General features: G+C 43.4%; 1 protein-coding gene across 1 annotated transcript in view; it reads left to right on the top strand.

Annotated features, from left to right (window-relative positions):
* Positions 1-27,195, top strand: part of TLN2 (talin 2) — a 436,539-nt gene that overhangs the window by 161,449 nt on the left and 247,895 nt on the right. The window contains exon 3 of the mRNA XM_042988722.1: positions 17,483-17,558. The gene's annotated coding sequence lies outside the window, so the exon portion shown is untranslated. The remainder of the gene's footprint in view (positions 1-17,482; positions 17,559-27,195) is intronic.

The following is a 27,195-nucleotide window of genomic DNA, read 5'->3' as shown; positions in this document are numbered from 1 at the left end:
ATTCTTTTAACACTTAATTCTACTTGCCTAAGTCAGCTCTTGTCAACTTTAACTTCCTGACATTGTTTTTAGGCCAGATAATTCTTTATATGGGGCTCTTTAGTACGTTGGAGCGTGTTCAACAGTGTCCTTGGTCTCTAACCATCAGATGCCAGTAGCATCCCTCCCTGCTTGTGACAACCAAAATTTTTCCAAATGATGCTAGCATTTCCCCAGGGCAAAATCACTCAGGGCTGAAAACCACTGGTTTAAGACCATGTTCTCCAGAGTGGTAGTACATAAGATGCCCTGAGTTTGGTGATAGAAGGGTGTGTGTGTGTGTGTTGGGGGGGGGGGTGGTGGTTGTGGTGGTGGTTGGGTCTGTTGACTGTTAATTCCTGAGATTGACCTTCCAACCCAGCTGTCCTCAATGTGGTCATGATGTGGGTCTCACAGAAGTGAGATAAACATTATGTGCTATTAACTTTTAGGGCAGGAATTACCTAGTTTCCCCCCTGGATTATTGCCATATTGCTGGTGGTTTCAAAATGGGGATACCAGTCACAGTGATAGTGCTTGAGAGATGGGCCCTATAGTTGGCACCTTTCCATTGCTTGATTTCTCAACTGGGCAACAAAGCCTGACAGGAGTCTCTTGCCCATCATGCCTGTGAATCAGGCAAACTTAGCTCACGGCTTCAGAGGGGAAGGTGCCAAATTTTGATGTCACGGTGACACACTGCTGGGGCAGATATTGTCCCCGGACCTTGTCAAGCGTGACTGCATGTACTTGAAGCCAGGCAGTCTTGCTTCTTTGGAAAACTTGAAATACTCTATTCCTATGGAACTGTTAAAGGGACTGCCTTGAAAGCATTCTCATCATACTTTGAGCATTCGGAGTTCATTGCAGAAATGTCATCATACTAACACAATTAGTTAAAAACAATGCTGCCTCCATGTTGTTCTTTAATAGGAAATTGAAAACATCTGCACAAGGAGGAAGACCAGTGCAAGCCCCCATCTCCCATCTCCCAGCTCCCATGGCTCATACACGATCCATTTTGTTTCATCAAGAACAAAAGAGGGAGTTTTCCCCTCGCTGGCTTATTTTGAGATAAATCCTCAACATGGCATTTCATCCGTGTGTGTGCATGTGTATATAGTTCAATGTGCAACTCTAAAAGGTTGAATTTCTTTTCCTAAATGTAATTATCATGCCTAAAAACATATGAACCAGCATGAAACCTAAAAATATTTAATACTAAATATTTCATCTGGTTGATGAGTCTCTTCGGTCTTTTAGTCTACTCTGTACTCTCCATTTAATCACCACGTTCCAGGGCAGGACAGATGCCAGAATGCCTTTCATTCTTTCTGTGTCTAATGTATTGATGTATGGAGATGCCGTACCTGTTGCCTGGCACTATGAAGGAATACAAGTCAGGTTCCTCCTTCTGGGTTCTCTAGCTGGACCCGAGGCACAGCCTCTTTCTCGAAGGAAATGGTGCCTTCTGTTGCTTGGAAGCTCGGCCCCACATGCGTGCCCTAAGGTGGGCTGCTGACAGCACCCTCTGACCCCCAAAATCCGTTTTATCCACTCTATGCTGGACTGTTCGTGCCAAGTCTATGTGGTACCAGCCAGAGGTCTGGAAGTACCTGAAAATTGAGTATCTGATGACTGCGCATTCTACTGGGGACAAAAGTGCGCCCGGCATGCTGCTTCCCAATGCCTTCGTTCCAGGCTACTTTCGCGGCCCCCTGCCTCTGCTGCCCTGGCGGGCCACCCGACTCCCCGCTGCCACCTCGCGCTTGCCCTCCTCGTGTGTCCTGCCCCTCCTCCTGCTGCACCTTTATCCATCTTCGCCCAGGGGCTGTTCCTCAGCCATGTGCCTCTCTCACGTCCAGCCCTGGCCTCACCAGGTAGCTGCTGTGTGCACTCCCCAGGCTCTTCATTTTCCCTCAAAGCTGTTAGTTATTCTCTATGAGATTCCACTGTACATCACACATTCTTCTCCCACCAGCCCTTTGGCTCAGGTTCACAGGACCTCCCTAGGGATGGGTGTCAGGCCAGTTACACTTGGGATGTCTTTCTTGGATGCGTCCTTCTGGAAGCATCGGAAAGCTTGAGGCTCCAAGGCATCCACACTGAGCCCAGCCGCGGGGAGGCACAGGGTTCCATGCCTTGGTGCTGGACAGATTTACTCTCTGGGACAGCCAAGAGTTTAGCCCACCCCCTCGAGGGCAAAATCACAGCCGTGGAAAAGAATCCTACAGCTGAGGAAAGATGTCCCCAAATACCCAAGGTGGAGTGCCCCTGTCTGTGAACTTTTAACCACTCAGCTCCTAAACTGAGCTTTGGCTGGCTGTTGAGGCCTTACCTTGCGATTTTCATTGTCACACCCTGAATGAGGTGTGGTTTGTCTAGAAATTGTGCCCCTTGATCTTCTCACCCTGATGACACCCTGTTGACCTCTCACCTGATCTTTGACCTCACTGATACCTCCCTATCTCAACTCCTCCTTGTCTTCCCGCTCTGCCTGTCTCCCTGCTGTCACTTGGTCCTTTAGTTAGACCTCTTCTGAGGGACTCCAGCTCCCTGATGCCCTCGCCCTGAGCCGGGGAGAACGAAGGTTCCATGGCCACATGTGGGGACCCATCTGAGACTGGTAATCACACACATGATAACCACTGCCTCTGCTCAGTTCTCTTCCCATGTGGTGCCCTTAGCAGGGCCCCTGGGCCACACGTGCTCTGGTGCCTCCAGGAAGTATGCAGACTTGTCACCTTTAAGTCCCTTTATGCTGCCCCTTCCTCAGCACCCCCCCGCCTTTTTTTTCAATAGGGTATGCTCCTCCCATCTCTCCTGGAAAATACAGGTCCCTGAGATGCCAACTGTCCAGCTTCCCTCCTCTGTTGCTGCCGTTGTCCAGGCTGGCGGAAGTGCTCTTGGTTGGCAACATCTTCCCCTGTCCACCTCCTGGAACATCCCGTTTCTCCAGGAATCCCCCCTCCTCTTCTGGGCTGTGGTTTCTTCTTCCCTTTGGTCTCCAGCTTGCTGGAATTTGCAAGTCTCCTCACAAAACCCACTCTCCCTTCACCCTGAGAGGTCTTTGTTGTTAGCGCTCTGTCCACATGAGGACCCTGAGGCTTTGAGGAAGTAGCTGGCTAGATTCCCGAACCACTGGTGAGCGCCAGCCACTGCCTGACTCCCTGCTTGGGTCCTCCAGCCTTGGGTGAGAGGGACGAGCGAGGGACACAACCTTGTCAGGATCCCCTCTGTTGGCTGCAGCTGGGGCTAAGAAGCCAGTGTTGAGACCAAATATAACTGAAGTGACTGCGGGCGTGAGAGTCATTTCACACTTGAGCTGCTTGGCCTCCTGATACTTTGGGGCCATCTGTCTTCTGGGCCTCATAGTGACTTCTTCAGGGGCTGCCTCTTCATTTTTCTGTTCCTCAGTGCTTACTGATTGGCTCCTTACTTAGAAATGTTTAGCTTTTAACCTCAATTTGGCTTTTAAAAAACACTTGAATTTCCATCTGTGGGTAATGAACACTTGACATTTGTGCTTAGTTGATGTGTAATCATTCCACATATGAACTTGAGTTTGTATATGTTATTTCTGAAGTCGGGACCCATCACCACTGAATTATAGCACAATGTGATTTATAATCCATAGCATTATATATGCGTGTGTGTGTGTGTAAAGAAGAAATAGGGCGTCGTAATGGTAAATGTACAAATATGACCATGTTACAAATCCCCATCCTTAACTATGTCATGGAAATTGTTCTGTTTCACTGAATGTCTCCTAAGTGGTAGTTTTTCTCCCTTTTCCCCATGTGTTTGTTACCTTATCCCCTACTCTTACACATGTAGAATGAGGTGACTAGAAAATTGGGAATTCTGATGAGTTGGTTTAGTGTTTCTGAAAGGAAGGATTAGTTACTCAATTTATAATTGTTGTTTTGGGCTGGGCTACTTCAGTAAAACTCAATAAAAATGAAATATTTGGAAAAACCTATGAAATATAAGCACTTTTTATTACATTCAGCCAACATAAATTGTTAAATTGCTATAAAAGTTTCCAAATGTTTACTCTTCATTTCTGTACTTACTACAGACCAGCCACACACTGGTGGTGGGCAGACCACCCTTTGGGTACCACTGGGCTAGATAATGGAAGTTTTACTTAGTTCATCTATTTCCATGGAGTCATGGAAAAAAGAAGAGAGATCCAACTTACTCTGATCTCTGCTGAGCACAAGGAAAACATAGTGGGAAACACCCTAAAGACCACTGTCCTTCAGGTCAGGAGGTCAGGTCAGATCAGAGGTCAGGCATGATGTTTGACTTTTCCTTTAAAAAAAAAAACAGTGTTCAATCTTCGGTTCAATCAGATGTTTATGATTGCATGCCCTGGAAACCAATAGAAAGCAGGTGAGTGGATTTCCTCCTGGTTTATGGAGAATGCCAGTACCCCTCCAGCCCGTCTTAGAGTAGATATGTGGGTTTGTATATTTTGTCAGCTGCATAGAGTGAAAATCTAATACCCAAGGTCATAACAGCCAGGAGAAATGTTACCATATTCTGATTATGAGATAAAAAATAGGGACTTGGAACTGCTTTTTAAATGTTTTGATTCTCAGTCTGAAGGGGTCTCTAGGATGATTGTGTGGTATTTTATGCTCAAGGTAGCTGTAATGGTCTTACTGGAACACTTAAATATTCAGATCTTCGTGGGAATTCACAGGAACTGTTAGGGGAAGTATACAAGATAATTAAAAATAAGTCCAAGTGAATTAAGTTTAGTTTTAGGGTTGTATTCAAATAACCCTAGTTATGCTGGGTTAACATGAAACATATTTGTGATGTCATGAAAAGGACTTAGAAACCAGAGAAGCACTGTACTAGAAAGGAGACTTAAAATTTTAAACTCTTGAATAGCCACATTTTTAAAAGGTGAAATTAAATTTAATATTTAATCCAGTACATTGGAAGTGTTAACATTTCAAAATATATAAAGCTTATTAATGAAGTATTTTACTTACTTGTGCTAAGTCTTCAAAATCTATGGAGTTGGCATTCATGGCATGTAGCAATAGGCATTAGGTACATTTCAACCGCTCTCCAGCCGTGTGTGGCCACTAGCTATGATAGGGGCAGTACAGATACAGAGAATCCAAGTCCATGGTGAGGCAGATGACTTGGACAATGCCCTGAATAGTTTTCTATTTGAATTACAAGTTGGTCCAAAAGAATTTTTAAAGGATTTCGGTTGCCTTATAGGGGACATCATGGGACCCTTGGGGGGAGTCATCCCATCCCCAGAGGCCTCTGGTCACCTGCATCAGTGACTTTTAGCATGTCAATTCTATAGGTTATCTTGCCCAAGGGTGGAGGCAGAGCATGAGGTTTCTTACTGATTCCGTAAGAACAGAGACAAGAGACTCCAGCAGGATTCTACTTTGTATTTCTTCTTATTTTGAGAGATTGGGGAAGGAAAAGAATGGAAGGATTTTTTGTTTTTTGTTTTTTAAGTATAAGGGTAATATGGAAGAAACTGGTTTCTAGAGAAGACTTTGCTACTAGAATATGTATTAATCCTTTTTCACAAAGAATTAAGTAAAGACTAAGTTACTCTGGTTAGCCAAGCCGGTGCCAGCAGTGACAGCAAAACATACAAGTAGAAAGTCCTAGTTGTGCCCCAGCAGATGATTTGGGAGCCTCAGAGCCCTCACATCCTGGTTTCCTCCTTGGGAGCAGAGATCTTTGGGCAGAGAGGGGCTGGGTGTCCTGCCCACAGTCACCCAGTCACCTCCCGTGCTGCTAGGAATCCTAACTCAGGCCTGCTGAATCTGTATTAGGTCATCTGTGTGCAACAGGGAACGAGGTGGCCGTAACTTTGATAGGCATAAGTTTTAATTTTCATTTTTTCCAGGTGACAACAGCTTTATTCATTTTCTGCTTAAAAATACTAGTTTTATAAAACCATTAAATTGAAATGGTATGATATTTGGTATTTGCTTCAAAAGAATGTCCAGTGAGGGGATGATTGACACAGGAAGGAAAGGGTCTGGGTGAGATGAGTGCCCGGCTGGGAGTTGGTAGTTGTGGAATCAGAGTGTTGGATACTTAGGGATTCATTATAATGTTCTCGTTATTTCATGGGTGATTGAACTTTTTAGCAGGAAGTTTTAAGTATTTATATGGTACATGAAGTGGTAAAGAAAAGTTCTGAAATTCTATTCCTCAAAAATAACGGCCTTTAATTTGAAGACATATTTTAAAACCATATATGATAATTCCGAGTGGTAAAAATGCCCTGAAGGGTAAAGGATAGGTGTGAATTCTCATTTTCCATTTATTTATTTATTTATTTATTTATTTATTTATTTATTTAAAAAAATTTTTTAATGTTTATTTTTGAGAGAGCGAGCAAGCAAGCGCAGGGGAGGTGCAGAGAGAGAGAGAGAGAGAGAGAGAGAGAGAGAGAGAATATGAGAGAATCCAAAGCAGGCTCCAGGCTCTGAGCTGTCATCACAAAGCCTGAGTTGGAGCTGTAGCTCATGGGCCACAAGATCATGATCTGAGCCGAAGTCAGACACTTAACCAACTGAGGCGTCTATGTGCCCCTGTTTATTTTTTTGAGAGAGGCCGAGTGTGAGCTGCAGAGGGGCAGAGAGAGAGGAAGACACAGAATCTGAAGCAGGGTCCAGGCTCTGAGCTGTCAGCACAGAACCTGACACTGGGCTTGAACTCACAGACTGCAATATCATGACCTGAGCCTAAGTCGAATGCCTAACCAACTGAGCCACCCAGGCACCCCTGAAAGATTTTATTTTTAAGTAATCTCTGTACCCAATGTGGGGCTTGAACTTAAAACTCTGAGGTCAAGAGTCACATGCTTCTTGGACTGACACAGCCAGGTGCCCTTTGAGTGTTAATTCTTGTTCTTAGAGATATTATGCCAGTTAGAGAGCCAGGGGGTCACACATGGGAAGGAGAAGAAAGTCAGTTGATTGCAGGCATGTTTACCCCAGCCTTTGGCCCATGTGGTCCTTGGGTTGGCTTATGAGGGAGGCTCTTCTCTCTGCTTTTTGAATGGGAATGAAGTGAGGCCCAGGAGACCCACACTGCCCTTCTTCACTCAGCATGAGTGTAAAGGAACCAAGATGCCTCTGGCCCTGGGTGACCCAGCACCAGGCTCTGCACTGAGCTCTGGAGTATACCTTACCTTTCATAGTCCTAGAATCCTACAGAACCTGTATTAGACTGACTAGAAAATGATATAGTGAATTGCCAAATTACACAGAGAAATCTACGAGATCCCTGGAAATTGAGAGTACGGCAAGAGTAGAGGCATCTCCAGGGGGAAGCAAGGCCCTTTGGAATGACAGATCTGGGACAGGAAGGAGACATGGCTAAGGAGAATTAGTTTTGGATATGTTCTGAGAAGAGGAGGAAGTTTAAATGACAAAACGATTTGCTTGGGGAAGTCGGGGGTGGGGGGGGTGTTTTGGTTTTGAACGAAATGTACCGTAACGAGTATATGAAGAATCATTGGCTAGATGAAAAAAGATAAGAGGGATTTAGTTGAAAAATACATCAGGTGACAATTTATGAAGACCCAAGTGCACATAGTAAGAGAGGTTAGGGCAGCAAAATTGCTTTTGAAAGATGAAGTTTGAGGGATACAATAGCTACTAATCAGAGCCAAGTGATGATAGATTCTTATTTATAAAAAAATAAGTGTCCCTGATTTTCACATTGTGTATACCTGAGTAGCTAATTTGTTCTTGATTAGCTAAACCGTCCTTCCAAATGACCCTGTGTTCTTATTCGTGATCCTTTATGTTGCCTGGAGGCTGATGAAATTTCACAGTGCACCTTGATTCTTGCTGTTGCTTTTATGTTGTATGTTGGCTCACAGCACCCAAAACATCCGGGCTTTGAGAGCTGGAGGAATGAGCCGTTTTGCTTGTTCATGGGAGTTGAGCCTGTCTCCTAAGTAGGATGCCTACTCCTCCTTCTGGCTGTAACCTTGGGATATTCTATTAGAGTTGATGGGTTTTCACTGTTGAGGAAAACCAGATGGCTTACCTCTGGAGGAAGTCACATTTTCCCTTTGCGTCCTTTAGTTGAGTTGTTCTAGTACAGAGGCAGTTCTTAAGGTGCTAATAGGGAGTAATCGCCCTCAAATTACAGGTTGAGGTGGCCCTGGGAATAACAGTAGGGAGGATACCACCTCTTGGGGCCTATTCTTGCAGGTTCCAACACTGCATGGGCAACCATGTTCAACCTCAGTACTCCTGATACCTACAAGTGATGTATAGGTGGACGCCAGATTCTCTATCACTGTTACTAAGAATGTTATTAAGGTCCAACCCCCCCTTGTCTAACCCCAGATCTGTCCCTGGGCTCTTGCCACCAGTAGTGAGGACCCCTGTAGGGTTTTCTCTGGCTTTGGTGCCTGGTAGAAGGGGGGGAGGGGGGCATATGGAGAACCAGTATCTCACTTTCCTTTGTTTTTAAAATTTTTTTTTAAATTTTAATTTCTTTTTTCATGGACTTTATTTTTTAGAGCACTAAGTTCACCGCAAGATTGAGCAGAAAGGATGCGGAATTTCCATATCCCCACTCTCCACACACATACGCAGCCTCTCCAACTACCAGCGTTCCTCACCAGTACATTTGTTAGAATCAAGGAACCTACGCTGCCCATCATAATCACCCAAATCCATACTTCACATTAGGGTTCACTGTTGCACAGTGAACACGTGCTGTACGTTCTGTGAGCTCTGACAAATGCATAATGACATGTACCCACTATTCCGGTATCATACGGCATAGTTTCACTGCCCTACAAAGTCTGTGCTCTGCCTGCTCATCCCTCCCTCTCCCCAGTCTCTAGCAACCACTGATCTTTTTGCTGTTTCCATAGTTCCACCTTTTCTGGAGTGTCCGGTGGTTGGAATTACATAGGATGAAGTCTTTTCACATTAGCTTTCCACTTAGTAATATGCGTTTAAGATTCTTGCAAGTCTTTTTCATGGCTTGATCACTCATTTCTTTTTAGTGCTAATGAATATTCCCCTGGATTGGTTGTACCTTCTTTTCACCCCACCTTTCTAAGGGGGCTTTTCACCCCACCTTTCTAAGAAATGCTTAGATAGTTGATGCTAACATTTGCCTATTCTTGTATATCTGGGTCCACTGTTGGTCTTCTGTGTTGCTTTGTGCTTTCTCCCAGCATCCAAGGTGGAGTGAGGGAGAAAACAGATTTACTTTAGGGGTTAGGGATGGGATGATAGCTTGTAGAGGGGTATCTTTTCGTCCCATTCTCTGATCTCTAAACCTCATAAAGCCTTTGTTTGCTTTCGGAATGGGAAAGAAGGAATGAATGCTCAACTGTGTAGTTCCCTGATTGACATCAGGTCAAACAGCAGAGAAGTTTACTGAAAGGTCTGTGGCAGAAAACTAAGTTAACAGCCAATCCCTAGGACTAAGAATGGAAAAGGGGGCTTTAACTGGGACCTTGACTTTGAGGTACAGGGTTGGAGGGTGATCATAGAACCAGGCAGCCCCCTTTTTTTTTCTGTGCAGGTATGTCCACACACATACACACATGCGCGCAGAGGCATATACACGCTCATACCCCTGACCCCATCCTGACTCCGTTGCTGTACTCCAGCCTCTTGAAGCCCCTTACTGTAGTGTCTTACAGTTAATTTTTTTTCAGTGTCTTAGAGTTACTAATCATACAAGATACATTTGTTAATTCAGATATTTCAGTACTTAGTGTGTGTTAGGAACTGTGCTCCAGCTGAGGCAAGGACTAGGGGGTAAGCCACAATTATTGCCTCTAAGAGCTCACAGTCTAGTGGGGAATATATACACTAAAATAGATGATTGCAACATAGTATGGGAAGTGCAGAGAGAGATGTGGTTGATGAAGTCTCCCCAGAGTAGGTGGAACTTGATGGGCAGCTGGATGAGTAGGAGGGTGGGGAGGCCATTTTAAGCCTGGAGACTGGAGGTCGAAGGCCACCGCAGTGGAAGCAGCTCAGAGGGTGCAGGGTTCGAGAAGGAGCGCTGACTGCCAGGACAGTTGAGGTGGGAAGGGAGGAAGCAGGCCCTGGCGGTCCCTCTAGCCTGGGAGCTGAAGACACAACTCAAATGCTTCTCGCAGTCTTGGATTCTGGGGGTTTACTCTGGGGGTGGGGAAGAGCTGGCATGCAGGGGCCACCGGGCAGGACTGCTGCAATAGGTGGGAACATACTCCAGCCAAGACTGGCAACTGCCAACAGGAACATCCTGGCCACGAACCGCTTGGTAGCAAAAATGGGAGTAGGGAAGGGTCTAATCAATTTAATTTTTGGAATGACCAAGGGGGAACTAGAGCAGTATTTCCCTGTTCTTTTCTTCTCTGTTTCTTAAAGAAAAAACAGAGTTGTTAGAAATTTTTCTAAAATGCCTTCCCCAGGGCCACCTAGGTGGCTCGGTCAGTTATATTGTCCGACTCTTGACTTGGGCACCGGTCACGATCTTGCAGTTTGAGTTCCAGGCCCATGTTGGGCTCCACAGTGCTGACAATGCAGAGCCTGCATGGGATTCTCTCTCTCCCTCTGGCTCTCTGCTCCTCCCCCGCTTGCACTCTCTTTCTCAAAATAAATAAATAGCACAATTTTGTCACAGTGAATTGAGTTTGGCAAAAACATTGAAGTTTTGATTTGTTCCCTTGAAGGTAGTGTAACATCTCAGGGTTATGTTAAACGTTACATTCAGAATCTTGAAATTAATAACATAGGATATTTCTTGATGTCTGTATTCCATGCTCACTTGGTTTTTTCAGCAAATTGGCGATGAAAGCTTTTTGGTGGGTGGTTGCAGACTTCTAAAAGATGAATGTGTTTGTTCTTCCTTCCCCCAAGGGAGACTCTCTTCATAGCTCTGATTAATTGGAAGTCCTAGTCATTTGAATGTTAGTTAATTGGGCTCATATTGAAAATAATTGCCTATAACAATATACTGAATGTGGTAGTCAAGAGACAAAAATTTCCTTCTAACCCAAAAGTCATAAGGAAAAATACATGTACAATGCATGTTTTGGCCAGTGAATAGTGAGTTAATGATACACTGACATAAGCTCGCTTACTTATTCTTTTCTTCATATAGTCCTGTATTGGTGGGGCGTCTTTGCACCCATCCTATTAAAGGGCCAGGGTATAGCCCTGAACCTAGTAGAGTCCCTGTTCCTATGGAGCCTGCATTCCAGTTGCTCATGTTACTAATTTAGTGTGATTCTCTGTGCCTTTAAAGTTTTGAAAAGAGGAACGGTGAATTATATAACAAGAAGGAATTCATGGCATCAGTCAAATTTTTCTGGTTGCGATAAACCTATAGTCTGAGTGAGGTCACTGTGTATAATTGTAGCACTTCTCTGGCCCTCATAGCGAACACGAGCTTCCCAGTCCTTTGCATTAACATTCTTTGCCCCATTAATTGATCTTTTCAGGGCATTGTGCTTAGTCATGCAATTGTGAATGTAGTAGAGCAGAGTAAGCCTTCAATAAACATTTGCATAAAAATCTCATTATAACATTTTCCAAACTGTTGTGTGAGGCCCTTGTCCCAGGACCTAGACCATGGGAGTAAGGGAATCTGTGTACAAATAAGGTTGGAGCTACTCATTTACTATGAATATTTGCACATTAAAGTGTCTAAAATGTCCTGCATTGGAGAAACTCGGGTTGTTGAAAGCAGCCTTTTACACATTTATGGAGAATCTTTTTTTTTTTTTTTTTTTGCTTGTAACATCCCTGACTTCCTAGTTTGCTGGAATTCTGGTTTGAGAGGAATACAAAGAGATTGCTGGAGCTTTTTTCTTTGCCCTGCACAGAGCAAGGTAGCTTATCATTTCTCCTCTCTGGAAACCTTGGGCATTGATGCTTTGAGCTTGTGCTTTGTTGGGTTTCTTTTGACCCCAGCACCCAGCCTCTAGCTGGGAAGTCAGCAGGGAGGGGGCCATGAAAACAGAACTGGACATTTCGCTTCGGAGTCGGATACCTTCTGACAGTGGAGCTGGACTGTAAACATGGAGCTGTACATAGAAAAAGTTCTCGTGGTTTCAGAAAAAAGCAAGACAGATCCTTGGCAAGTGGTAGGTGTGTTAGGCAATGGGGAGAATTTTTGTTTTCAGAATTTGTCTTTACTCTGTCTCTTCCAGTCTGCATTTTAGGGCTCTGAAGAACTATCTGATTTATTTGCTTCTTGGATTTTGCTCCTGAGGAATTAGGAGTACATGTGTCCAATGTTAGTGATAAATGCAAGCTAAAAGTAGTACATGGGACTCCAGGATAACATGGGTAACATGGGCTGCCACTCCTGCCCCCAGCCAGAAATGGGCATGTAACTTTTGACTCTCCCCTCCCCCAAGTTGCATTGATAACATAGTCAATGAGTACGTAGTTTGTATGTTGTATGTATTACATACTCTTTACTTAAAGTAAGCTAGAGAAAATGTTAATATCCTAAGAGCAAATACACTTACAGTGCTGTATCTGTAAAAAAAAAAAAAAAAATCCACATACATGTGGACCCACATAGTTCAAACCCATGTTGTTCAAGGGCCAACTGTATACTCTTCTCATCAGCTCAATTTAGATTTTCTCTGCTTTGGTTGGTGTTATGTTCTAAATAATGGTGGGTAGCAAAAACATTGAAGATATGTTGATATGGGCCCCTCTCCTGATTTTTATGCTCATATTGATGGTGTTAGGACAAAGCTTGAGTGTGTTATTACACTATTCTCTGCCATTTATTTATTTATTTATTTATTTATTTTAAATGTTTATTTTTGACAGAGAGACAGCATGAGCGGGGGAGGGGCAGAGAGGGAGACACAGAATCAGAAGCAGGCTCCTGGCCCTGAGCTGTCCGCACAGAGCCCAATGCGGGGTTCGAACTCACAAACTGCGAGATCATGACCTAAGCTGAAGTCGGACACTCAACCAACTGAGCCACCCAGGCGCTCTACACTATTCCTTGTCTTTTAATGAAATGTTAGGACAGAGGTGTTGTTAGCCACTTCGGATCTGTACCATGTCATGAGATGTCAGTCACATGCCTTGTGAAGGCCCTTTGTGGCTTGAGACGTCCTTGCCTCCTCAGATCCTCTTCACCTTGGCCCCACATTCTCGTGCAAATGCTGCCAAGTAAAATGTGGAAAACAAATGTCCATCAAACCCTCATGGTGAAAAAGTACTTTGTATGGTCTCAGATTACTGAATATGTGTTTTGTTTCTTTAATGCTGTGAAGATGGTAATCAGTAGTGGATGTACCATTTGGGGGCACTTTGCTTTAGACACTGAGTTAAGAACTGTATCTATACATTCTCAGTAGCAAATGGCCCGGGATACAAAAGCAGTTAAGTCCAGCCCTAAAGTGCCGAGGGTGGTGACAAGTCCATAGCGTTTGCTATCTTTTGGTCACCTCTACCTACGCCTGTCTCAAATTACTCAGAAAAGGTACCGCGTGGTACTCAAATTACTCAAAAAAGGGAGCTGCCAAATGACGTATCCGATGATGACCCAAAGAAGTCCATTTTAAGGCAGAGTTCTTTAATGTGCTTCTGGTACCTCTAAAATTAGTTTCTATTCATTTGTAAAGGTCTTATCCATGTTAAAGAGGAAACGCTTTTGATAGGTAAGTGTCATGCATAGATATATACTATTCCAGAGTTCTTTTAGGGACCTTACTTCCTATGAGTAGGCAATAAACAATGAGTTTCTGCTCAAGGCTGCTCCCACCAAACTGAGCTCAAGTAAGACCATGTTAGACTCTTGAGCATTGTTGGTTGCTTTAGATACACTATCTTCTATAATCCTCAAAACAGCTCTTGTGATGGGCATTATTACAGAGGAGGAAACTGAAGCACACAGAGGTTAAGACACATCGAGGCCAAATGACTAGTAAGTGATCCAGGGTCAGTCTATACTTTGCACCACCCTGCTGTTGTCTCCCCTAAGTGTATTGTGTTGTGTCTCAAATCCTGCCTCATGTGTCTCAGCTTCAGATGCGGACTTGCTTGGCTCCCTGTCCACCTGCCCCCAAGAATCCATTTAGAAAGATGCCCTTGTACCGGGGAGGGGTGAGAAGAGAGAGGCTGGTGCATGGCCCTGAGTGTCCTGTGTGTGTGTCTGACTTAGGCCCTGGAGACACACATACTTGGTTAGGTCTCATGATTACTCATTACTGAAATTGGATAGTGGTTCTTGTCCTTTGTCTACTTTCTAGGGACTTTTTTTTTTTTTTTTGAGAGGGAGCCTCCAGGAGATGGAGGGAAGGATTAATTAGATTTGTACTTTACATCCAACACACCTGTAAAGGGATTTGTATGTCTACAAGGGATTATAGCTTTTTAACCAGGTTTATAATTATGGTATTAGGAGGATTCATGCATTATATGGAACTTCTCAACCTTTAAAAATAGGGCGATGAGAAGAATAAATTTGTTTGCTGGAAATAAATTGAACATAATGGTCCCATTATGGGAAAACATTATGTTATAGTCTAAATAGAAAAAAAAAGGCTTTTCATAGATAAACATAATCCAATAAAAATAAATCAGTGAAGTGGTTAAAACATGAGAGTGGAGAATATTTTAACCATAGAAATGGCCCATCTGGACAAGTATGTCCCATTTGTTTTTATTCTTATTCAGGTAGTCTTTTCATCAGCACTCTTACTAGTCAGGAATGAATCTACCTGTCTCTTGAAATACTTTTGCCTTTGTTACACTAGCTTTGAGTCTCCTGCTTCAGTTACTTTGGCTGTAGTCATAACCATTACAAGACATTATATGTCCTAAATCTTCATTGATGTGATTACAGGGTTTACTGTTCTGTTTTCAAACGGAATGGGATGATGGAGAAGATGGAAAATAAAAAGCAGCACTGTATTATGTGGTACTCCTTTGGTCACAAGTAACAAACTGAATTGAGCTAGGTTAAGTAAAAAAGGGGGGTTTTAGAATAAGGATACAGGTGTGTCTTTGGAAACCCAAATGCAAGGACAGAGTGGCCCTGGGGAAGGGACAGGAGCTGGAGATGAGGAAGGGAACTCGTACCGATGTTCATTACAAGCTGTGTGTGATACAAATGTCAGTAAATTCAGAGGAAAGCTGATCGAAGGCACGTAGAAATCTATGTAGTGTAACACTTTACACTGGAGCCTGGAGTATAATAAGGCTTCATTGTATTCTTGGGAAAAATCCTGCTCATAAGAAATTCATACAGTATAAGAAGAAAAAATGCTCTAAAATCCTGATAATCAGTGGTGATCCTAACTATTTTGATAAACATCCTTCTAGATGAGTTTTAGGACATCTAGGAACACACACACACACACACACACACACACACACACACACACACACACAAATAGAATCATACTGTGCATGGTTGTTCACCTGTTTCACGTGGATATCTTTTCATATCAATACATACAAACCTCAATCGTTATTTTCAGTGTCTGTATGGTTTATTTAACCTGCCTCCTATTTGTGAACCTTTAGGGCATTGACTTGTTTTCTCTGTTAATTACAGTGCTATATATATATCCATCTTTCTGCTTACACAATTAACTACCCGTAAATTCTTAGGGGTAGCATTGCTGGATCAAAGAATATGTCATTTTACATGTGGACAAAATTATGTAAGTGGTGGACTACATCATGAACTATGTCTCTAACATTGGCTGTGGTCAGTGTTTACCATCTCTATCAATTTGATAGGTTAAAAAATCCTCCATTTTCTAAAGCTGTATGTTTTCATTGTTAGTGTAGTTGATTATCTTCTCCTATGTTTATTGCTATTATGATTCCTTTTTGAAAATGCTTATTTTGAGAGAGCATGTGCTGTTGCAGGAAGCCTGACATGGGGATAGATCTCACGAACTGTGAGATCATGACTTGAGCGGAAATCAAGAGTTAATTGTCTACTTAACCAACTGAGCCACCTAGGCGCCCTGTATTAGGATTCTTCTCTTAATGAAAGCTTATTAATTGTCTTTGTCCATTTGGACGGGACTATTTTCTTACTGCTTTATTTTTTTGCTTAATAAGGAAAGTAGCCTTTATATGTCTGCTGTATAAATATTGTACCTAGTTTCTTACTTTACTTTTTGATGAAAATACCACCTTTTGTTCTTTGTTTTTATTTTTGACACATTTTTGCCATTCACAAATTTGAAATTTTAAAAAACTCACCCAGCCAGATGTCTCACTCCTTTATAGTTTCAGTTTTTGATGTCCTGTTTAGAAAGAGCTTTTCTGGGTGGCTCGGTCAGTTAAGCATCTGACTTGGGCTCAGGTCATTATCTCACAGTTGGTGAGTTCGAGCCCTGCCCTGGGTCAGGCTTTGTGAGTTCGAACCCCATGTCAGACTCTGTGCTGACAGTTCAGAGCCTGCTTCAGATTCTGTGTCTCCCTCTCTGTCTGCCCCTTCCCTGCTCACACGTCGTGTGTGTGTGTGTGTGTGTGTGTGTGTGTGTGTGTGTCTCTGTCTCTCTCTCAATGATATATGAACATTAAAAAAATTTTTTTAAAAGCTTTTCTGTCCCTGTGGTATAAAATTATTTGTTTATATATTCTTCTAGGACTCATGATTCTACCTGGAGTTTGGTTTTTTTATAAGCAGAGAGGTAGAGATCTAGATTTTTTCTTTCTCCCAAATAGCTAACCAACACCTTTTATTAACTAGTCTTACATAACTACCCAGGTATGATTACATGTACCTGGGTCTATTTCATATAAGTACTTGGTTCTTTAGTTGAATGTTTATCCTGTTTCAAGGATTCACATATATGTTCTTATTCAGATACTTGTTTGTTAACTGTGGCTATGAGCCATTTTGATTTGGACAGTCGATGATGGTGCTTCTCTGCTTCAGACTGGGTTCCCAGGGACTGGGGTGCTAAATGGTCAGTTGTGAATGGCTCCGAGAACCGGGAATAAAATGGGAACAGTTGAAGCAAGAAGGGACCACTTGATAGACACGTTCGAGGAGCTGAGTAGGAAAAGGGTGAATGAGACCAGAAGGGCTCCTGTAAGCTAATTATTAAAAAGGAGAAAAGTGCCTGATTTTTGTTCTAAACACTGGTGGGGGCAAGTGGGTGGGGAGATGTATACATTTGGTCTTTGTTTAAATTCAAAACCATTAAGGATTTTTACCACAGGGAAGGGGAAGAATGAGTTTTTGCCTCTTTGCCAACAGTAACATAATTTTGGTCTTTGAAATAACTGTCTTGGGACCTCAATTCCCTGTTGGTAAAGAAAATTCCCAGCCCATGTGTTGGAGCGGAAATTCATTGTTTCCTGAGTTATTTCCTTTCATGCTTAGTATGGGGGGAAATGACCAAATGTATAGATGGAGAATTGTCCCCTCCCCCCCCCAAACTGACATCTATAATATCACTTGATTCTGATGATTTCTACTGTTTTAGGTATTGCTGCTGAAGGCTTCTCCGATGCTTTAGGATATCTTCAGGGAAATCAACTCTACATAAACTGAGAATTTCGGTGAGTCCTTTAAAAATATAGATCTTCTTTAAAAAACAAATGTTGGGGCACCTGGGTGGCTCAGTTGGTTGAGAGTCCAACTTCGGCTCAGGTCATGATCTCATGGTTCTTGGGTTCAAGCCCTGCCTCCGGCTGAGTGCTAACAGCTCAGAGCCTGGAGCCTGCTTCGGATTCTTTGTCTCTCCCTCTGCCCCTCTCCCGCTTGTACTTGGTCTCTCTCTCAAAAATAAACATTAAAAAAAAAATTTAGGTGCTTAATTACTTTTCAGAGAAAGAGAGAGAGAGGCTCAGCGCTGAGCCTGATAAGGGGCTCGATCTCCTGAACCACGGGATCGTGACTTGAGCTGAAATTGGGAGTTGGACATTTAGCTGACTGAGCCACCCCGTGATCCCTAAAAAATATATCCTCTTATTGGGACCCTTGGGTGGCTCATTTGGTTAAACATCTGACTTAAGCTCAGGTCATGATCTCACGGTTCATGGGTTTGAGCCCTGCATCGAACTCTGTGCTGACAGAGCCTGCTTCAGATTCTCCGTTTTCCTCTCTTTCTGCACCTCCTCTGTGTGCGCGTGTTCTCTCTCTCTCTCAAAATTAAACATTTAAAAAAAAAAAGATTAAAAAAAGATGTATCTTCTTACCAATTAGCCACTCCCCTGCATTGATAAAACTTAGTGTGGAAACATTGTCACTTAGCCTGTCTCATTTGATATTTTCTGAGGCAGGCCTGTGTAGCTAGCTGTCTGGTCTTACTACTTACATTGCTGTTTGTTTTTTGCACCTCGTAGTTGGGTGGGGTGAGGATGGGAGCCTGCAAGAATGGATAAGTAGCTGTTTTTTAACCTTACGGCATGAATTCTCATTTATTCACACTTGTTTGCTTTATAAACGTTTGATTTTTGAAGTGTTTGATAAGGAATGTAGAAAATTCTAGTAGTCATTGCACTGTGAAACTGCTTGGTGGTTCTTGGAGCCTTCCAGGGACGGCACACAATTGCTCTAACATGAAATGAACTTGGGTTATATATTATGGGTTTTGCACTCTGATTGTCCCAGATGGGGCTGCACAGTCCCAAGTTCCCTCGGCAGGGACAAAAGGCAGGTCCTCGGTGTCCTTGGATTGACATTTGACAGGTTAAGAAGGATTGGCTGTGTCCCTCTTCTCAAAAACCGTATTGTGGCACATCAGGCTTACTGGTTCTGTTTCTGACCAGCTGCACAACTGGGGACAAGCTGATCTTTGCCAATTTTCGTATCTTCATCTGTAAAACGTGTAGGCTGGCCCCAATTAGTCGTTCCCACACTTTGAGATTTTGTGGAACAGGAAAAAAAAACTTCATGACCAATTTCTAGTATATATTTTTGGCTATGTATGTATAAAGTTGATCATTATTAAAGCTGGATGAGTGTGTGAGTCTTCACTGTGCTTATATCCTATACTATTTTGCTTCAGGATTTTTCATCATTAAAGATTTGGAAAAAAAAAAAAAAACCTTCCCATCTAACATCTCATGAAAAAACAAATACTTTGGGGCGCCTGGGTGGCGCAGTCGGTTAAGCGTCCGACTTCAGCCAGGTCACGATCTCGCGGTCCCTGAGTTTGAGCCCTGCGTCAGGCTCTGGGCTGATGGCTCGGAGCCTGGAGCCTGTTTCCGATTCTGTGTCTCCCTCTCTCTCTGCCCCTCCCCCGTTCATGCTCTGTCTCTCTCTGTCCCAAAAATAAATAAAAAATGTTGAAAAAAAAAAATTAAAAAAAAAAAAAAGAAAAAACAAATACTTTAATACTGAAAAAGTAGGAATGTCTACGTTTGTCTTTAGATGGCATGCGCTTAGCATTTTCATACATGAAAATGTTCTTCTGATTGCACCTCTTTGTCATTTCCCTGCTGACCTGCGACTGTTAGCCATGAACTAGCCAGCACTTGGCTGAAGACTGGCATTTGGGAAATTTTGGCATGCCTGACTGATGGCTAAGGGCTGTTCTGCCTCTAAAGCTGTCTCATTCCTTTGAAGCAGGATAGAACTGTACCGTAGTCCACAATAGCTCTTGCGAGAAGATGCCGTGACAGTTAGCCTAGTTGAATTGAGAGGTGAGGTCAAACAGAAGAGAAGGGACCATTCCCTTGGGAAACCCAAATAAAAATGGCTGATTGACATGAGCATGCCATTGAGCTGTGAGCTATCTTGCAGTCAATGTAAACATAAATTTGACGGGATCTTAAGTTGTTGGATAAAAGGATACAGAATCCTCCTTTCTCACCATGGTGGGCAGCCCCCCGGCCAGGTAGTATCTGACAGGTGAGTGTGCCCCTGCAGTGTGGGGACGCTGAGAGGCAGGAGTGCAGTGGGCTGAATGCCTGCCTGCAGGGAGACCAGTGCTTACAGTCTATGTGAGGAGCGGAGGACTGGGGAGGGGTGGAGGGCACGGCCCCGAGTTCTGCGCTGAGGGCAGTGGGATCACGTGTATAGGGGATAGGAAAGGGTAAGGGAGCTCTCCTGCTTAGGAACCATTTGGTTGTCCTGGTGTTGCGTGTTGTCCTTGGAGGACCTACAGGTCCTGTTTGGTTAAGGGGCTCGGGCCCAGAGGGCAGGAAGCACCTCAGACATAAGCCTTTCCCTGGGTTCCAGATCCGAGAGCAGTGAGCCAAGTGCTTTCTTAGGCCATGGCCTGTACAGAAGGGAAAACTGGGCTTTCCATTTCTCCTTGAGGTGTATGGCTGTGACTGGGGGCAGGGTGGGTGGAGAACAGGGGCAATAATGGACTGAATCACTAGGAGAGGAAAATACCGTGGGGAAGGAGCAGTAATAACACCTATTTCAAGATGCCTACATAATCCTGGCTGCTTTTGAAAGCTCTGTGAAATCATACTGTGGCCAACATTGATAGGAACACAGTGGTTCAGTCCTTTGGAATTCCTCCCCTGGTGATTCCTTTAACATTCCTATTTTCTGGCAACTTAAATGAAATTTGACAGACTTACCTCGTTGTTTTCCCTTCCGTCAACCTTCTCTTGGTTTACTGCCTGATTTGTATGTTTCATTTGGCTTGCTTTCTGAGGATATTTATTTCACTATCCTTTTTAGGAAAAAGCTATATCAAACAACAGCAACATTTGTCTTAAATGTATACGAATACGAGAAATTATCTGAAATCTTGACACTGCTGAAAGTGTCTAAAGTCATGAAGAAATGCTAGCAGAAGCTTTTATTTTGACATAAACCAGAGAGGGGAGAATTGCTTTAAGGGATGTGGGCCAGGCTGAGGCTGAATACAATTTAATGAATGAAAAATAAAATCAATCAATCATGTTCTGAGTATTTCAGAAGGCCAAGCACTGCTGGGCGAGATCTTGTAGGGGTGAACGTTGAGAATTGGAGATAGCCATGCTTCACAGGAATAAACGTGTGCTCTTAACGGGTTATGTGCATGAGAGAGGAGAGAAATTGATAAAGTGTTTGGGGGGGCACATATGACAAATGACTTGTTTAACGTTTTACTTAATGACTCGTGATGTATTCTGGATTTAAGAATAGATGTAATATTCTGAACTTATCTCCATTTTCCCTGCAGGCTTGTAGGAAAAATATTTAAAAACCAATTTTAAATGAAAAACACTGTTTCTGACTCTCTGGGAATCGTTAATTCCCAGTGCTGTTTAGGGGAGGTCTTGAATCGGTAAAATTCAAAGCAGGATCTACATAGCTGTTTGTCATTATCAGTCCCTTAAAAGCTCTGACGTCAGGAAAGGTGAGTTCTGATGCTTATTTTTCCTCATTAAAAATGTGATCTGTTAGGCACTTTTGTCTTCCTGCCATCCTCCATTATTAGCTGGATTCTTTAGATTACTCTGCTGGTTGACTGGAGGCACTGCCACTTGCTTACCCCCCTGTGGGCTCCCTGAGTGGCTGGGAGTCCTAATTAGCATCATCTTAATTAGCATCACATCCTTGATCAGGGTTCCCTGTCATGTGTGAGGCTCCTCACTCTGCTGTCTGTGCTTAGTAAATGTTACAGAACAACAACAATTTCCAGATTGTGTTTCATTAAACTTAGGAATTCACGGGTATAATAGAATGTGCTGTTTCTGTATGCTTTTTGACTAATGAGGCTCATCACTTAATCTCTTTCAAGGTTAGCCCTGTGGAGAGCTCAAGATTTGAGCCTTTTCTAAGAATTGATCGTCATTCCCGAACTTAACGGCTCTGGAATATTTGTGTCTGCGTTGAAATATTCTCCTATAGAACACAAACCTTTAAAACTCCCATAGTTTAGCATATTCTGAAGACCTAAAATGATCAACAAAGCCTTTCTGTTTATAACAAATCGGAATTGGACAGCTTTTCAGACCAGAAAATAACTAGTCTACTCGCAGAGTTTAAACATGACTTTAAGCATGCTGCAGGCCAGCTTAAGCGTGCTGCAAGGACTCAACACGGCACCGTGAAGCCTGCTGTAAGTTGAGAAAAAACCTACAGCTGTGATCTAAACATTAGTCTTCTAGAGGATCTTGCCTGTAATATAATGTTAGTCGAAGTAATGCATGCAAATGGCTAACAGTGGAAAACATTCCAGAACGGCTTGTAATGAAAGCAATAGGGTTTTACTTTACCTCTTCCTTCACTTAGTCTTGCTTTTCTCAGAAGCAACCACCTTTTTTTTTCCCCCCTGCAGATCATTTTTACTTTTGTGGCTTGGACATGTATAAATACTATGCTAGCAGCACCTTTTCTCACTTGATCAGTTTTAAGAGCTGTTGATGGTGTCTTGTTGTGATTGCTGATGAGCTCACTCTGACCATCCCCCTTCTCCCTTCCTCCCTGCAGCTGATTAACATTTTCAGTCCCATAGCTGTCTCCTCCCTGCCCCCTCAGCAACCTCCTCCATCCTTGTTCTGTCTCCTCCATAGGCTGTTTCTTGTTGACCTCCTCCCCCCACCATCATCTACCTCTCCATTTGGGGCAGCTGTACCTTTGAATTTCTAATGCTCCATGTTGGTGATATTTATATTCTCTCGTTTAGTACGGGCTTCCATGATTTACCTGTGACTTGATTCTGAATGTTAAATGCAAGAAGCGGCATTTACTCTGTTGGGATGAGGGTAGCAGCTGTTCCCATCACAGCCCAGTTATGTGGTGAGATTATAGTCCTTCCTCTCTGGGCCTGATGTCCCCATACCTTGGCACCTCCGTGGAGCATGTTTGAATGGATTCTCCCTTTTAGGTGGTAACAGCCATCTTGGGCACGGCCTCAAGTTTTCCTAGCTTCTCAATCTTCCCGTTCTTCCGAGGAACCTGCTTTCTGTTTGGAGGTCTTAGTCCCGTTGCCCCCCACCCTCCACCTTCAACCCAGAACCGTCTAAATTCTCAGGGTGTGCTGCCTACCCCTAAGCCAGTGCTGATGGCCTGGAAAAGCTAATCAGTGTTAATACTGTTGGAAAAATGGCTTCGCGCTCTGGTGTCTCAGAAGAGGTAATCACCTTGGTCTTTAAAATTAGCCTTCATTTATTGAGGATCTGGTGTGTGAGGCACCTAGGCATTTGAGGCCTGGTGTCTGCAGAAATGCTCACACCAGCCCTTTGGAACAGAAAAATTACCATGGACACTGCTTCCATGAAGAAGTTGAGATCTAGATCAGAGACTCATCCAAGGCCTCCCCTGGGAAGTCCTTCTTAGATCCTGGGCTGGGTGGGGGGGGGCATGGTGTCAGCTGTGGTTTCCTAGGTGAGAAAAGAGCACTTTTTTCAACGAACCCTCCCCCCAGCCCGAGAAAATGGCTGCTGTTCTAAGGAAAACCAGCCCTGCTTAATTCCACCCTCATCCTTGTTGTGGGTATGCTGTGTGGCCAAGAATTCATTATGCAGAAGTCTGTGACTGGAAATGGCACTCTCCTTACCTACTCAGTGTTCCCTTTGTGAACTTGAAGCAAGACAGGGGCTTCCTACTCAACCCTGCTGGTAAATAGGGAAAAGGTGCTTTGTCAATGGTGTCGGTGGGTTTAGAGGGTTTTTTAGAGCCTGGAGTATACGTGTGGGAGTCTGGTACATTTGATCCTCTTAATGTATATTGTGTTTTGGTGGCTCTTTTAGAAGAGAGTTTGGGAAGACCATCACATTTACGTTTAACACTTTATTTTCTTATGAATGTGGCGGTCTGGGTAAATCTTTCCGTTTACCTGTGTCTGGTGGATTACGCTTATGGTCCTGACCAGGTGAATGGCAGGTGCCCAAAGCAGGCGGCTCCCTTACACGGCATTGGGCTTCCTTTTCTCCAGCTGCTTGCTCTCCTCATGATGCAGACCCGGGTAAGGTGGAACGAGCAGTCTTTCCTCAAACCTGTCTTGAGTTGGTCGTCTGCTTTCTAGGCAAATAGCTCATGGACGAGTGGTTGGCGTTACTCTTTGTCACTCTGCTCAGTGAAGGCGGTAGTAGCATTAACGTCTTCAGTCGAAGTGCAAAGAGTGCTTACTTTCCAAACCTCTAGACCTACTCAGTTTGTGCTCTCAAGTAAGTAGTGAATGAAAGGGAAGTCGGTTGAGCTGCACCTCATTTACATATGGGAGAGGTGTTTAGCCTTAGTGACGTCCAGTCTTAATGCACAGATAGGGGTCAATATTTACCTTGATGCAATGGTTACAGAAGTAATCTCTCCTGCTTTGAGACTTAGTAGTGATACTACTAAGTCCAAGGTGACCCTAGTAAGAACTTCTAATGATCCAATTCCGGCTGATTATTTTTAATTTTTATATTTACTGACTGACTGTAAGGAGAGGATAGGGTGCTAAGCAGGTAGGGTTGTAATCTGGGTGAGACCTTTTTGGTTCCATTCTACAAAGATCACTAACCCTCACAGTTATATAGGTGACTTGACCTTTGTGTAAAAGTGACTTACTTGGACAGTTTAAATCTTGATCAAAATTTTATCCCATGGTTGGAAATGGAGCTTCTAGAAGAGTGGGACTGAACCCAACCCTTTAGCATGAGAAGGGAATAAGGGTTTTGTATTACCTTTGTATTACCTGATGCTAAATAGTCCCCAAATTAGTTACATATTCTTCCATTTATTTACCTCTAAGTAGTGAAAACGATTCCATCTCCCCTGTAGGAGACCATTTGGCTCCAGGCATCGGGGTCATGCAGGATGCGTGGTTCATTTTGCCAGCCCTTTGGAAAGTTTGATGCAGGCCCCAGGACATGACCTGTGTGAAAGTGAGGCCTCGTCTCCTTGGTTGGCCACTGTTCTCAGACATTTGGATTCAGAGGAAGCATATTCAGTTTTCTGAACTAGGAAGGACAAATACAGATCAACACCGCACAGTATAACGACGTGGGTCTTGTTCTCTTGGGTCTCCACGCTCCACAGGTGCAGAGGCATCTGACCAATGAGCAGGAGGAGAGGAAGTTTGGAGGAAGGAGCTATATCTAAGGGGGTAGAGTAGGTTTCCAAGAGAAAGCAGCATTTATTTCTGAGTGAATTGGTTTCAGTTTTGCTCCTTCCAGCAGAACAGATGATAAGCCACAGTGGGTTAAGCAAGAGAGAAGGTGATGTTTTCTCACCTGGAATGAAGTCCCGAGATGGGCTGCTTAGGGCTGGCAGGGGCGTGGGCTCCTTGCAGGGTAAGTAAAATTTCACATCTTACTTGGAGGTAGACTTCTTAAAATTTTTTTTGAGGGTATGAAAAGTGAGGTAAACTTTTATTTTTAAAAAATCTTTTTCAATGTTTACTTATTTTTGAGAGACAGAGACAGAGTGCGAACGGGGGAGGGCCAGAGAGGGAGGGAGACACAGAATCTGAAGCAGGCTCCAGGCTTGGAACTGTCAGCACAGAGCCCAACGTGGGGCTCGAACTCCCAGACTGCGAGGTCATGACCTGAGCCGCAGTCAGATGCTTAACTGACTGAACCACCCAGTCACCTGGGGATAAACTTTTAAAACCAGTACTTAAAGCAAAAAACCCTCGGAGACAAAATTGCTCCTGAACATCCCATGGGAAGATGCCCCATGAGGGGCTGGTATTCTCTCTCCTGGTCAGTCCAACAGAGCAGGCTTTTCTCCGAGCTCTGGAAGAGCTTGCTGCTAAGTCATTGGTGCTTTTGTTTAAGGCCCATGCTGTAAACGGTAGAGCGGCTTGGGCATCCAGGTAGGACCCCAAGAGAAACCTAGTTTCCTGGGTTTTGCTGAGTGTCTGAAAGTTCTTATGTCCCTTCCGTGGTCTTTCTAGGACGTGCTTGCTCTCTGAGTGGGAGTGGAATTGCCTGCCGGATTGATTATTTATACCTTTTCTTATGGAGGCTTTGAAACCCATGCAAAAGCGAAGAGAATTTTACAGTGAACTATATGTCCACCATCCTGGTTCAACAAGGATTAATCCTAGTCTTGTTTCATCTGTACCCTTCTTTCTTCCCACTCCTGGTTTTGAAACACCTCTTTGCTATTTTATTCTATCAGTATTTCAGTATATGTCTCTCCAAGGTAAGACTTAGACCACATCACACTAAAAACATAAAAATTACCAATATTTCCTTAATGTCAATAAATATCAAATTAATGTTTGACTTTTCTCAGTTGTCCCACGTCCTTTTTGTTTGTTTGTTTGTTTGTTTATTTGAATCAGGATCCAAACGGGGCTTCCATGTGGCAATTGACTGATGAAGGAGTCAGTCCAGATCAGAAGAAGATGAGAGACCCATCTCCCCCACCCCCCTGTGATTTGTTTGTTGAAGAAACTGGATTGTTTGTCCTTTAGAGTAGAAAGCCTGAGAATGATCTCCCTCCCTTATCGAGAGACATATGACAGTGTTGAGGGATATTTTTACTCGTCACATTGTAGGGAGGCTTACTGGCATCTAGTGGGTAAAGGCTTAGGATGTTGCTAAAATCCTATGGCACACAGGACAGCCCTCCACAGCAAAGGATTATCTGGCCTAAAATGTCAGTAGTGCTGAGGTGGAGAAACTAGGCTGTGGAATTTCCCATACTGTGGATTTCAATGATTTCTTCTCTCTGGTGCCGTTTAACCCTTTTCTCCGTTCCTTGTGTTTTTTTATGATTTGTTAAAGCTTAGGTTTTGGTCACTTTCAGATCCAGATGTTTGTTTCCGTCTTGTCAAGCCTACATCAAACGTAGGCTGTGTATTTTCATTAAATTCATAGTCACGAATGGACTCACTCTTTTGTGATGTTGGTGGTCATTGATCATTGCCTGTATCTTTTCGTTCATTAGTGATTGTGAAATAGTGATTGTCAGTTCTATCATTCCTTCCTTATTTATATATGAGAATAGTTAAAGAGAAGTTTCATGGCAATTGTTTGTTTACCTTGAGGTTCATAGAAGCAAGGATCAAGGCTTGATATTCCCTATAGTTTCAAATACACTGGGTTCCCTGGTGGCATCCTCCAAAAGTGATCCCTGAAGTTTTATTTTTTGTTTTGTTGTTGTTGTTGTTTTGGTGTAAATATAATTGATGCATTTCAATGTAATCTCCTTACTGATATTCAAATTGTGCCAGTTCTGGCCAGCAGAAACTAACTCAAGTTGCCTGCCAAATCCTTTTGGACAAGATTTGAGGTTTTTTTCTTCTTCTTTAGTATCCTTTCTGGTGTGACACAGTGTCACAGGCTTGTCTTATGTGGTTCCTACTCC

The sequence above is a fragment of the Panthera tigris genome, chromosome B3 (assembly GCF_018350195.1).
Source record: "Panthera tigris isolate Pti1 chromosome B3, P.tigris_Pti1_mat1.1, whole genome shotgun sequence".
Lineage (NCBI taxonomy): Eukaryota > Metazoa > Chordata > Mammalia > Carnivora > Felidae > Panthera > Panthera tigris.
The sequence above is the reverse complement of the archived record's forward strand: the minus strand, read 5'-3'. Positions and strand labels throughout refer to the sequence as shown.